We start from the raw sequence: 14464 nt of genomic DNA, 5'->3' as shown, positions 1-14464 counted from the left end.
AGCTTCTAACATTTTGTAGTGCAAATTACTTTGAAATTACGCGTAATATGTCCATGTGTAATTATAGACTATTCGTACAGTTGAAGATTTCAGCTGTCATTATTTTTTTTAGGTAGGCCTTAATTTATTCTTGCATGTTCACCCGGCACTTGAAAAGGGGAACACAAACAAAGCTGTGGCGTGCCAACAAGCTATTGGCCTAAACTGCCCATAGGTTTTGACGTTACTTCGGTTGATGATAGATTGTACATCATATTTTCTTATATTCGTGCTGAAAATATTAGGCCTATAGCCTGCCTTTTTTTTTTACTAGCGTTGCTCACGATGTTGCCGAGTTTAAGCTCATGAATGTCATGCTGTCCTGTCCTGTTGTCCTGCAGGAGGCTTGTGCTAGAAAGTCATTCATTTAATTTTTCTGAAGGAACGTCCAAAAAAACTTGTAAAACAAACAAAAAAAAAAAAAGAAGTTAACCAAAAGTTTGACAAACATCATTCTTCTGAAGTGAAGATTTAATCAGATTAGTAGAATTTTAAATGTCGCTAGTTGCCTTTATGTTAAGACATCAAATTGCGACACGGTACGGTAACAAGTCTCTATAATGGCAGCTCCTTATAGTGGATTGTAATGCGGCAAAGCATGGTAACAATTAAGTCTCCATAGCTCCACTATAATTGATTGTAGTGCGACAGTTCAGTAACAAGTCTCTATAACGGCAGCTCCACTATAATGGATTGTAATGCGACACAGTATGATAATTGTCACCACATGACATTACTGAGTGTATGAATAGAATACATTATAATAAAATAAAATGCTAGGCCTACAAATTAAAAAAACTTGGATTACCGGGGAAGGGGGGGGGGGCTTACACGTTATTTACCTCTTTCGACTTATCCCCTTCGAGCCCTTTTTGTCATATTCACTCAATATAAAATCGTTATAAACAGTGTTTACGATTTTGATACTAAATCAGATCTACAAAAACAGTCAAAACCTTTTTCGCCTCATGACCTTAATGTTGTTAGGCCTAATGCAGTGTTTCCTAAACTTTTTCCATATAGGAACACTTCGCACATTCTGAGTATTTAGCGGAACACTTTGCTTTTTTTTTTGGCTTTTAGAGATTAATTCACGTAGTGGCCTATTACTTATTCCAATAGTTCGTGTAACTCTTATTCAGGCCTCGCAGAACACTATAGTTCCGCGGAACACAGTTTGGGAAACACTGTGTTAATCTATTGTTTATTTTTTAAATACAGATTAACAATGGTTGACCGTTGATATATATAGGCTAGTTGTGTCGGTATGAACTATGTGAAGAGCGTGAGATTTTTTTACCTTCTAGATCTGTCATCTGTATTCTCACGTTAAACAATAACAGCTATACATTCTTGGTGGTATAGGGGAAGATGGTGGTGGTAGGCCAATATGTATTTGTATTGTGGTAAGAATAGTGTCTGAGACTTTTTTTTCCTAAAACGTAAATGGCATTGAGCGGCTAATGTCGTTGATTGTGAGTCTAACCCTCCTCACCTACATACGTGACAATAAAACCTTCATTTATTTTGACGAACATTGAATTAGTACATAGATCTAGAATCTAGAAGGAGGTAATATGGAAAGGCAAGAAAAAAAAAAGATTGTATTTTTTTTTTGTGTCAGTGTTGTTGTGTTTTGTTTTGTTTTTCAACATTATGGACTCTAAGCTATCGTGGAGATAGTGCCGCGCTACTGGCAACTGCAAGAACGCACATACTGTCCCACAGCATACATATTATAACACCCTTTAAGGGCAAAATGTATTATCAGCCCCCCCCCCCCCCTTTTTTTTTCCAGAAGGCTACTGATAAATGGGGATCTACAATAAATCTGTTATGAGAACCCTTACTTTAAGGCAGCGAAATATGGTCTACATACGCGAAGCGAGAACTTAAATTAAATTCATTCCACTTGCCCTGTCTTCGTCGTACCTTGAACGTCATATGGTAGGACAGAGTGAGGCACATTGCTATACTGACTTACAGGCCCACAGACAGAGTGAGGAACACTGATGTACTGACTTACAGGCCCACAGACAGAGTGAGGAACACTGATGTACTGACTTACAGGCCCACAGACAGAGTGAGGAACAATGATGTACTGACTTGCAGGCCCACAGACAGAGTGAGGAACACTGATGTACTGACTTGCAGGCCCACAGACAGAGTGAGGAACACTGATGTACTGACTTGCAGGCTCACAGACAGAGTGAGGAACACTGATGTACTGACTTACAGGCCCACAGACAGAGTGAGGCACATTGCTATATTGACTTGCAGGCCCACAGACAGAGTGAGGCACATTGCTATACTGACTTACAGGCCCACAGACAGAGTGAGGAACACTGATGTACTGACTCTTATGCCCACAGACAGAGTGAGGCACATTGCTATACTGACTTACAGGCCCACAGACAAAGTGAGGCACATTGCTATACTGACTTACAGGCCCACAGACAGAGTGAGGCACATTACTATACTGACTTGCAGGCCCACAGACAGAGTGAGGCACATTGCTATACTGACTTACAGGCCCACAGACAGAGTGAGGAACACTGATGTACTGACTTACAGGCCCACAGACAGAGTGAGGCACATTGCTATATTGACTTGCAGGCCCACAGACAGAGTGAGGCACATTGCTATACTGACTTACAGGCCCACAGACAGAGTGAGGAACACTGATGTACTGACTCTTATGCCCACAGACAGAGTGAGGCACATTGCTATACTGACTTACAGGCCCACAGACAGAGTGAGGCACATTGCTATACTGACTTACAGGCCCACAGACAGAGTGAGGCACATTACTATACTGACTTGCAGGCCCACAGACAGAGTGAGGCACATTGCTATACTGACTTACAGGCCCACAGACAGAGTGAGGCACATTGCTATATTGACTTGCAGGCCCACAGATAGAGTGAGGCACATTGCTATACTGACTTACAGGCCCACAGACAGAGTGAGGAACACTGATGTACTGACTCTTATGCCCACAGACAGAGTGAGGCACATTGCTATACTGACTTACAGGCTCACAGACAGAGTGAGGCACATTGCTATACTGACTCACATGCCCACAGAGTGATGCACATTGCTATACTGACTTACAGGCCCACAGACAGAGTGAGGAACACTGATGTACTGACTCTTATGCCCACAGACAGAGTGAGGCACATTGCTATACTGACTTACAGGCTCACAGACAGAGTGAGGCACATTGCTATACTGACTCACATGCCCACAGAGTGATGCACATTGCTATACTGACTTACAGGCCCACAGACAGAGTGAGGAACACTGATGTACTGACTCTTATGCCCACAGACAGAGTGAGGCACATTGCTATACTGACTTACAGGCCCACAGACAGAGTGAGGCACATTGCTATACTGACTTGCAGGCCCACAGACAGAGTGAGGCACATTGCTATACTGACTTACAGGCCCACAGACAGAGTGAGGAACACTGATGTACTGACTTGCAGGCTCACAGACAGAGTGAGGAACACTGATGTACTGACTTGCAGGCCCACAGACAGAGTGAGGCACATTGCTATATTGACTTGCAGGTCCACAGACAGAGTGAGGCACATTGCTATATTGACTTGCAGGCCCACAGACAGAGTGAGGCACATTGCTATACTGACTTACAGGCCCACAGACACAGTGAGGAACACTGATGTACTGACTCTTATGCCCACAGACAGAGTGAGGCACATTGCTATACTGACTTACAGGCCCACAGACAGAGTGAGGAACACTGATGTACTGACTTACAGGCCCACAGACAGAGTGAGGCACATTACTATACTGACTTGCAGGCCCACAGACAGAGTGAGGCACATTGCTATACTGACTTACAGGCCCACAGACAGAGTGAGGCACATTGCTATACTGACTTACAGGCCCACAGACAGAGTGAGGCACATTGCTATATTGACTTGCAGGCCCACAGAGTGAGGCACATTGCTATACTGACTTACAGGCCCACAGACAGAGTGAGGAACACTGATGTACTGACTCACATGCCCACAGACAGAGTGATGCACATTGCTATACTGACTTACAGGCCCACAGACAGAGTGAGGAACACTGATGTACTGACTTACAGGCCTACAGACAGAGTGAGGCACATTGCTATACTGACTTACAGGCCCACAGACAGAGTGAGGAACACTGATGTACTGACTTGCAGGCCCACAGACAGAATGAGGCACATTGCTATACTGACTTACAGGCCCACAGACAGAGTGAGGAACACTGATGTACTGACTTACAGGCCCACAGACAGAGTGAGGAACACTGATGTACTGACTTACAGGCCCACAGACAGAGTGAGGAACAATGATGTACTGACTTACAGGCCCACAGACAGAGTGAGGAACAATGATGTACTGACTTGCAGGCCCACAGACAGAGTGAGGAACACTGATGTACTGACTTGCAGGCCCACAGACAGAGTGAGGAACACTGATGTACTGACTTACAGGCCCACAGACAGAGTGAGGAACACCGATATACTGACTTACAGGCCCACAGACATAGTGAGGAACACTGATGTACTGACTTGCAGGCCCACAGACAGAGTGAAGCACTTTGATGTACTGACTCACAGGCCAACAGATTCTGTCTTCCGTGTGAAGAGTTATCCTCTTTAGGCAACGTGCGACAAGCACACGTGAAAATGGTGTGCCCCACTTCCGTTTTATCGATGTACAAAAATAGAAAATAGAAATGGATATATGGGATGACCTAACCTTAGTGTCTAGACCCGGGGTCGGCAACCTGCGGCTCGCGAGCCACATGCGGCTCTTTGGCTGTGAAGCTGCGGCTCTTTAGTTCCATACGCAAATATTAATTATTTTAACGAAACATTTTAAAAAATAGTTCTGAAATGTTTAACTAGTATTAGGCACCGATTCTATTTCTCAGCCTCTTGTACTCGCTTTTCACCACACCCCTTCCCCGTGACACGAGTCGTCACTGTCGTCAGTCCGTTGGAAGCTCTCGAATGACTCAGTCGTTGGATGTTTTATGCAGGTTTTAATTCTCTTTCGACGCAAGACAAATTGGCATTTTCACCACACGCTTTGGCTGTGACGTATAGTGTGGTGTTTTAAGTAAATGAGTTACAAGCGATTATCTTCTCAAAGTTAGAAGCAATCTATGAGTAACGCTAATCTGGTAGACTTTGCGGTACCACCAGAAATTGCACAATAAGGCAACCCATTTACAGATGGTATGTCAAGACTACTTCCTGCATGCATCTGAAGAACTGCTTCGTGATTTTAAAAACAAACCATAAATTTAAAAAAAAAAAAGATTTGCCACTATTCGCTAAAACAGTGAGAGATAGAAAAGCTAAAATGTTTTCAAATGTAACATATTTGCAGGTGGAAGATATTCAGCTTTCTTCTGTCTTATCACTTGTTGTGGATGAGTCTTGCGGAATATACACAAGGTGCAAGGTGCCCTTTTTGTCAGGATTATATCTTCCCAAGCTCCAAAAGAATTACTTCTAGGATTACTACCATTCTCATTACAAACTAAAGGGAAAGATAGAGCGAACGCCGTGCAAGAATACCTTGAAGACAATAAGATCGATTTAAATAAAATCATTTCAAAAGCAACTTATGGAGCCAGAAATAGGACAAGAAAAAAAAAAGGACAACATTGATTCTTCGAAGCAAACTAAACCATGGAATTCTTACATTTCACTACATAGTACACCAAGTAGCGCTTTGTGCCTAAAACAATTCCGACCGAAATAGTTAAGGTCATAAATTTGGTAATCAAGATTGTTAACAGCATCTTGTCAAAAGCATCCTACCATCGTCAGTATAAAGACTTTTTAAATGAAATGGAGACCTTTTTTTTCAAAATAAAGTGCGATGGCTTTCCAAAGGTTGAAACGTTTCGCTTTGTGCTTGAATGAAATAAATACCTTACTAAATGGTAAAGGCATAAATCCCCCTGAATTAGAGAACGGGAAATAGTGGCAAAAAGTTTACTTTATGGTGGATATAACAGAGAAGTTCAATAAGCTGAATCTAAAACATAGCCTATGTTTTGGTAGTAGAATTGGTTTGTTTTGAAGAAAAATTTATTCTTTTTACAGAAGATATTCAGAGCGGTAAGTTACTTCATGTTCAATGTCTAAAGCAGTATCGCTATAAAAATCAGTGCAACTTTTGACACGAAATACTTTAGCACAGTTATAAAATAATCAAAGATGAATTTCTTGACAGACTTGATCAGTTCAAAACCAACAAAACTATTCTAGCATTCCTGGTACAGCATCTCAACACAAATAGTCACGAAATCTACACAAAGGTGTATGGAATTGATGCTGGATCTAATGCAATTGCTCGATTTCAAAAGTAAAGCTTTGTGGGGTAGAAAATTTACAGAGTTAAAAAGCAGAGTTAAAAAGCAAGTTGGAAGTGTTGGAGGTCCAGAAATGTATGTACGTAACGAAACAAAAGTGGACAGCTTTAAAAGGAATGCCGCGAGTTGATTCTGTGCATGGAATAATCTTCCAGATTTCTATAAAGTGTGGTGAAGAAGTTGGCGTTTGGAATGCTGACTATCTTTGGATCGACATATTCGTGCGAGCAAGCGTTCTCTTGCAGGAATATAATTAAAAGAAAAGTATGAAGCCAAATAATAAATGAAAATTTAGAGTCGTGTTTCAAACTAAAAACAAGTTATTAGCTAAATTGATCCAAACTTTCTAAAACCTTTGCAAAGCCATCGCTCCCATTGCATTTATTTGCTCAATTGTTTGTTATTGAAGAATAAATAGATTGTGTGAGTACTATTTATAGTTGGCAGGCGAGAAAAAACTTTTGTGGCTCTTTAAAAACTTTTAAATTTTGTAAATTGTATTTTTTGGCTCTTCCGACTCATAAGGTTGCCGACCCCTGGTCTAGACCGCACTGTGTGGACTGAAGCTATGCTAAGACAAAGTTAGGGATACCGAGGTAGCGATGGCCTCAACTGACAAAGAAAAACGTGACAAATGGGAAATAGAACTGACTTCTCAAATAAGGATAGGCTTGGTTTACCTGTGATGTAAGGCCGACAATGTTTATCCAGGATTAAACGCTTTAGCAGCAAGAAGAAGCGCTCTTCGAAACGCCGCCTATCGATGCATTACGACTGGCATAGACCAACAACAAAAAGTGATATATTTGCTTGAAGTCTAACGCTGTCATGTACACTAACACAGTCTCTTCTATTTCTATCTCAATAAGTAGATAAAACAGAATTAATGGTTCCCTTCAAATTCTCTCCCCCCCCCCCCCCCCCCAAAGTCAAGATGATCTCGTCAAAACGCTTCTTTAAAGGATCAGTTCTGACGCAGTAACTTAGTTGTTTACGTTTAAAAACCAGCATTGACACATTTCACGGTCAATGGTATAGGACAACGCAGAGCATATTTAGTTGCCTGGGCATCTACTCCGCGAATTGGTTACACTATTTTTTGGTCTGTAAACATGTAGCCTATGTTTAATTACTTATACCTTGGGAAATGCACTTTAAGCTCTGCTTCAAAAGGAATGCTACAGGGGTCGCCAAGGTGTATATTTTTACTTGGCTATACATTCAATTTCTTTTTAGCAATCCGCCGTTTTGATGTTTTATTTAACCTAAATGTTCTATTCCTATATTTTTTATTTTAGTTTCAAAAAAATTCTATTGTCGTAACTGGTAGCATTATTGTAAACAAAACGCTGTACTATATTGGGTAAACCCTAGCAGCCGGTTAGATCTTCATAGGCTTAGATTTAGATCTAGATGTAGTCTACGTGTCATATGCTTCCAACGTTCCTGACGTTGGGACAAGAAGACAATGCCGTATTGTATAAACCACAATAGTCTCGCTCCATTGTGCACTTCTGTGTAATAAAAATAAACTCTGCAGTGTCAACGAAGGTAATAGAAACGTAATGTCAGACTGTGAGAAAGACTTCCAACTAGCTAGCCCAACTAAGTGTTAGGCCTATGTGCTACAGGTAATTTGGATTTGTCATAGGGCTGGCCCATAGACATAGTCTGACTTTTTGATTGAGTGTGCGCATGTGTGTACATGTTTGGTGACAGTTTGGTCTCTATCGAAGATGCAAAACAAAAAGATTAGACCAAGCCAAATGTTTTTGTAGCTTTCCCCTAACACCCGTCCACTGCATCTACAAGTGAGAACTATAATCCAGTGAGAGGGCTAGTTATGTCTACTTTGTTGGCTTTTCAAATAGGATTTCTTTTGTCTAGACATTTCTACAATTAAATCACAATTTCTTGAGAGTCCAAATGTGGGGAACAAAAGACACATGTCGAAAACTGAAGTACCAAATGGAAACATTTAGTTCAAGTTTCGCACATAGTTGTTTGGCTGGTTAGCCAAGTTGATAGAGCATAGCGTTGATAGCACGAATGCCTTGGGTTCAATCCAAATATTGATATTTTTTTGGTCCCTTTATTTTCCAACGACAAAGAAAATATGACTGTTTAGTTTACTTATTATTTAATCCTAAAGTAAGATTTGATTTTGTAGTTGACTCTTATTTTTTCTTGTAATCTTACATGTGGAATCTACCAAAGTGAGTAGCGCCCCCTTCACGACATGAGGCCGCCTCTCCTCATTATGAGGTATTTCTGGAGCCTATGGCGAGTAGTCAGTTCGAATTAGATATTATAATTTGCTTGCATTTTACGCTGAGGCGTACCTGGTTAGGATAAGTTAGTCAAGGGATTTGGATAACCCTTCCATATAGCTCCAAAACTTTTTTCAAGGACCAAATTTCATAAGAAAAAGAGATTTTTTTTTTAGCTGTAGCTGGGTAGAAAAGAAACAAAAAAAAAAAAAAAACTAAATACAAATATGGAAATGTCTTCGATTACGAAGATAAAGGATGAGTGCAGTGTTTCACAAGACTAAGCAAACCAAGATGCGACCTGCATATGTTTCCACATCTGATGCCGGCAAAGCTGTTGTCAATAAAACAGAAACATTTGTCCATTTTCCTATGCGCCGTCAAAACAAAAGTTGTATTTATTTTGGCGCAGTTGTTTGAAATAAAATGTGTCATTCTTTGACCTGTATTCGTAGTTAGGCCTATATGTACGCTGGAAATATTACCAACAATGCTGATGGAGGCGTTAGTAGAAAGGTTATACGGGTATAGCCAGAATATTAAAAGGTCACAGGGCGGGACAATTTTTTTTAAAAAAGTTTGGGCACTTTATGAACCAACACTCAGCAACGTCTTCCGTTTGGTCCTGAGTTTAGTCATTACAGGCAGGAGCGTAGCAACCATAGTGCCGATGTGCTCGATGCGCCCGGACCCATAAGGAACAGGGACTCACAAGAGCCTGGGAAATTTAGACAAAAAACCTGTGACCAACTGTAAAAAATGTAAATGTATCACATTGGCTATAGTTCATTGGGAAAAGAATTGCTAGCTCGTTGGCCACACTGGGAAAATTCTAGTTTGACTTATAATTTTTCAAAGTATAAAAGTAAATACATTTAAATTTGGCTAGAGAACGAGAAAATATTTATCTTGAACGGACTATACTCCTTCGGATACTACCGCACGTAGGCCCTATTCCTTCAAGAGATTATTAAATTAATATTCAGGAACATTTTGTCTATAGGCCTTTATTTTAAAACGCCTCAAAGATCTATATTTTCGCTAAACCATAATTATTTCATTAGTAATTAAAGAGAAAAATAATTGCTTAATAATTTGTATAAAGGAGGTAGTGTCTTTTTTTTTTAAAGTATTTTTTATGTTTTTTCTTGTTATCTCCAGTTCAGAACTCTTTTGTGTTCAACTTTGACCTGCACGTTGTATACGTTTTCTAGAGTCCCAATTCTTACATTGAAGTCCACATCGACAGCTAGGGGCGGGCATCACTCAACTTTGGGCCCTTGCGACCACAGTAGGAAACCAAAGGACCTCATTCACCAATCGTAAACAAACAACATTTAGCCACGTGATTCTGTATATCTTCTATACAAATTATGTAATCCATAAAGGCTGTAAAGTGATACGTATTTTTCATTGTTTTATTAATATTATGAGGTGGCTAAATGTGTTTATTTACGATTGGTGAATGAGGTCCATTTATAGTGATTTACAACTAGCTTGAAGCCATACCATAGACTACCAAATGCTTGCTTGAACCTGAGATGAACTCCTATTGAAAAATCAGAGCATGAAGGACTAGTCCTCCCGTAGTGCTCTGGCAAGAAACTTAGCCGTCCGGCGTAGTGCCTCATAGCTACCATACAAGTCGAGTGACTGCACAGGCAAGTCCCCCCTTAGCTCGCGGAGCTGGGGACACTCGTACAAGACATGCGACACTGTTTCGACGCTCTCTCCACAGTGACGGCATCGGGAGTCAAAGTTAGTGCGGAACCGGGCAAAGTATGCCCCAATAGGACAATGTTCCGTCCTGCACTGCGCAACTATTGACTGCTCTGACCTCCTCAGTCGCCACCATGGATCGTCGCGATCTGGGTGACGCATGCGCTGCCAGACACCACGTGCTCTGTCGGATTCCTCCCACGACTTTAACCATTTCTCATGAATGAGTGCTCGGATTTGTGCCGTTGCTTGTAAGTACGTGCTTGGTGCTTCGAGGTGTGTGGCTGCCATTGCACCCTCCCTTGCGAGGGCGTCTGCCGTTTCATTGCCCCTCACTCCGCAATGTGAAGGCGCCCACTGCATATAAACGACAGCTCCAATAGCTCGGCGGATGTTATCTGCGGCGCCGATTGCCTCTTCTATTACGGGCGACCCTCCCCCGCCGCCACCCATAACTAGGAGACTGGAGCGAGAGTCAGTGACCAACACCACCGTAGTGGCGCTAGTCTCGCGTTGGAGCATTCGGGCCCTAATGGCCTCGAACGCCCTAGTTATCCCTGTAAGTTCGGCATCCATGGAGCATGCAGCGTAGCCGCATGGACCAGAGAGCCTATCTGGTTCAGTCCGGTCGGGGTAGACAATAAAGGCCCCATACCCCTATCTATCGGGGTCCCTCATTACCGACCCATCGGTATAACAGAATATGGCATCTGATGGGTAGGATTTTATAGTTATGGATGCCAAATTTTGGAGAATGGCAGGTGTTAATCGCCTCTTGGTGGCTCCCTCTTGCCCTAACAGGGACAGGTTTATTTGTGGGGCCGGCAATCTCCTCCACGGAGGGCACGTACTGATTCTCCTAATAGGGATTCTATCAGTGGAGAGTCCAGCTGAATTTGACAAATTGGCCGCTATATGTAGGAACGATCGCATTTTAATGCGGTTCCTCTCTCTCCACTGTCGCACTAAAATTGAGGTGGGTAGCCTAGAGTCGCCCCTTTTATAGCGCTCGTAGGCCGTAAGTACTGCCCTCTCCCTCCTAAGATATAAGGGTGCCACGTTTGTAAAGATTTCAGCAGCGTTTGTTGGGCTTGTCCTAAAGGTGCCACAAATGAACCGTAGAGCCTGTGCTTGTACCCGGTCGAGTGATTCGAGGGCAGTTTTACTAGCGTATACTTGAGCTGTATAGCTGTATTCAATTTGTGATCTGACTGCCCCTAGATACAATGTGCGTAGCATGTCAGCTTTGGCACCCCACTTTGTGCTGGCCAGCTTTCTTAATAACGCTAACTTCTCAGAGGCTTTTCGTTCAACTTCCTGGACGTGCTGGAGCATTGACAGTTTTCTATCCAGGGTCACCCCTAGATATTTTGGCGTATTTTCACGCTGGAGTCGCAGCCCACCGAGTTGAAGCTCGAATGGAGCCTTAAGGATGTCGATTCCTAGGCTGAACAGGGACCAGGTCGTTTTGGCAACGTTTATCTGAATCTGCCATTTGTCGCAATACGAGGAGATGGTATGGAGGTCTGCTTGAAGTGCCGCCTGAATTTGGTCGGCTTTCTTCCCGGTTGACCAGAGGACAATATCGTCAGCATATAGCAGTTTTTTTGGACCGTAGTGAGCTGGGCAAATCATTAAGAAAGGCTATGAAAAGTGTACAGGACAGGGCAGAGCCCTGAGGCAGGCCATTAAGTTGTTGTTTTGGCTTGCTAAGGGAGTGCTGGTATTTTGTACGTGTGCTCCTCCCTGACAGAAATGATTGTATCCAATTGTATATCTTGCCCCGCACACCCATAGCTCTTAGCTTAAGATAGAGGCCTTGCTTCCACACACGATCGTAGGCCTGCTTTAGGTCTATGAACACCGCGTATGTGCTCTCGGACCTCTGGAACCCGTCGGCCACCTCCTGTGCGAATGTCGTGACCTGGTCGATCGGGCTCAAGCCTGCCCTAAAGCCGGCCTGTTCTGGCGCCAGGATACCGGCACTCTCAAAGCACCAAACTAGCCGCTCGTTAACCATTCGCTCAGCAACTTTGCCAAGGGTTGAGGTTAGTGAAATGGGTCTGTAGGACTCCACGTTAGTCGCGTCTTTTCCCTTCTTAAGGACTGGCACAATGACAGCACTCTTCCAGGCCCCGGGCAGTCTGGACTCTGCCCAGGTTCGATTCATAAACTCCAGGAGTTTATCTCTCGCAATGCCTACAAGGTGTTTTACCATCTCGGGGTTAACCTTGTCTGGCCCCGGAGCTTTTCGATTTTTGCACTTAGCTATCGCTCTGTCCAGCTCAGCACGACAGAAGGGCGCGTTGCACGTTGCTTGGCTTTCCGGCTCATCTGGCTCCCTCTCGAGCCTCTTACGTTCTTTGTTGAGGGCTTTGGACATGGCAGACTTCTTTTCGGGCTTGCTGATTTTAGCAAAATGTCGATTCAACAAGCCGGCCATTTTGGTTAACGTCGAGACCGGCCCTCTGGGTGACAATAGAGGGGCAGCCGTTCGCGCTGTGTCTTTGGCCTCTAGGTTTCGCAGAAGACGCCAGGCTTTCGAGGTATCCCGAAGATCCATCCCAGCGCAGGCAGCGTTCCAATGGTCCGACCGGACGCGTCGGGCCAGTTCACTCGTGGCTCTACAGAGCCGATTGTACTCCCGCCGGATTTCAGGGGTACCCTTCCGTTCAGCAAGCCTCCGGGCTCGCTTACGTCTCAGGACCAGCTTATTCAATTCCTGAGACCACACGCGTTTCTGCCTTACGCCAGGATAAGTCCGCGGGACAAACCTCTTGGCCGCACCCAACATAGCTGCTGTTATTTCGCCGTATATGATGTCAACGTCCCTATCCTCCACTGCAATATTCATAAGGGCAGTGTTGACTGCTGCCTCGTAGGCTGGCCAGTTCGCCTTGGTGTAACTCCATCTACGCGGGGCTTTTGGGGTTACACCACTGGCCTCTGAGAGGGCAATTGTGACTAGTATGGGTCTATGGTCGCTTCCAATGTCATCTAGGACTTGAAACTGAGTATGTGATTCCAAATTAGCTGTGATTAGAGTAAGGTCTGGTCTAGATTGGCTGCCATTTCCGGTATGGTATAGAGTTGGGGGAGTATGTTTATTTTGCAGACAGAACAAATTAGAATTATTTAGAAGTTCATGGATTTTATGTCCCGACGAGTCGGTTGAATCATAGCCCCACTGCTGAGACTTAGCATTAAAGTCTCCTGCGATGACGTTGTGAGTATTGATATTAGTACAGTCATATTCGAGACTAATTTCATGCTTGGGGGGGGGTTATACAGATTAGTTACCGTGAGTTTACGCCCGAGTTTATGTATCTCGAGGGTGATGGCGTCGGTACGCCCATGCACTCGTGGACCGGGGACTTGTGTAGCAACCAGATTGTTGCGTACATAAGTAATGAGCCCCCGGCAGTCTGTGCATTTGCACTTAAATGCAGTATAGCCGGTAATACTGGCATTGCGTTTGCCAGTCAATGTCTCTTGTAATAAAGCCACGTCTATTGCCCTCTCGTGGAGGAGTTTTGAGAGCTCTAACACCTTTGGGATGACCCCGCAGATGTTAATTTGTAAAATCAGGAGGGACCTTGTGTTTATGGGCTTAGTCCCTGGAGTGGGTTGGATCCCACTGGTGTCAATTTGGGTTGTTTGGGGGCCGGAGGCTCCCGTCACTATTTCGCTTCCAGTCATATTTGCCCGCGGTGTATCTAGGTCCGCAGGAGGTTGTGGCAGACTTCCATCAACCTTATTCGAATCGGACCTCCGAAGGAGGTACGAATGCAGTGTTCGTTGAGAAGAGGACTTAGGTGGAGGAATTTTAGCTAACTTTTCAGGACCTGACAAATTCCCCCTCATCGAGGTCGCGGGGCGACTAGTAGCTGACTTTTCGTGTCCAGGCCTGACGCCCACTACCCGGCGCACGGAGCCTGTTCAGGTCTGCTCGTGCCCGCTTTTTACTGTGTCTGTGTCAATCATGGTTGTATGGTTAAGGCCGTTGGCGGCCTTAGTTACTGCTCTAATGCAGCAGCGTGCATG

Source organism: Biomphalaria glabrata, chromosome 2 (assembly GCF_947242115.1).
Source record: "Biomphalaria glabrata chromosome 2, xgBioGlab47.1, whole genome shotgun sequence".
Lineage (NCBI taxonomy): Eukaryota > Metazoa > Mollusca > Gastropoda > Planorbidae > Biomphalaria > Biomphalaria glabrata.
Note: the sequence above shows the minus strand (reverse complement) of the source record.